We start from the raw sequence: 508 nt of genomic DNA on the forward strand, positions 1-508 counted from the left end.
GAGATTTATTTGCCCCTAGAAGTTTCAACGTGATTGCAACCTGGGACCGGTGGTTGAAAGGGGGGGGGGGTATATGAAGCATTTTCACCGATGATGAAAACTGAGGTCTGCCTTCAACATTTTAAAAACTGTAAACCGCGAAATACTGAAGTCATATCAAAGAGAGGAAATCGTCCAAGACAAGATTACAAAGATACTGCCCAAAACAAAACAAAACTAACGGGATAAGACTTCAAGATCCTTGCTCCCCCCCCCCTCCCCCCGCCAGGGCACCACATCGACAGGGCTCTCCACCGTGCGAGCGCATCTCGATTTGATAATCGTCAAGATAAGGACCAGGAACCGCGAATACCAACCTGTTTATTTGGGGTTGCCTGGCAACCTGATTAGGAATGTTCAGCGCTTCTTGAGAATAAAATATTGGTTGAATGGATTAGACAGATTCAAGAGTGTCGAGGTTTTGGGGGAAATTGTGTTGAACGAGAGAGAGAGAGAGAGAGAGAGAGAG

This window comes from Aplysia californica, unplaced genomic scaffold (assembly GCF_000002075.1).
Source record: "Aplysia californica isolate F4 #8 unplaced genomic scaffold, AplCal3.0 scaffold00871, whole genome shotgun sequence".
Classification (NCBI taxonomy): Eukaryota; Metazoa; Mollusca; class Gastropoda; order Aplysiida; family Aplysiidae; genus Aplysia; species Aplysia californica.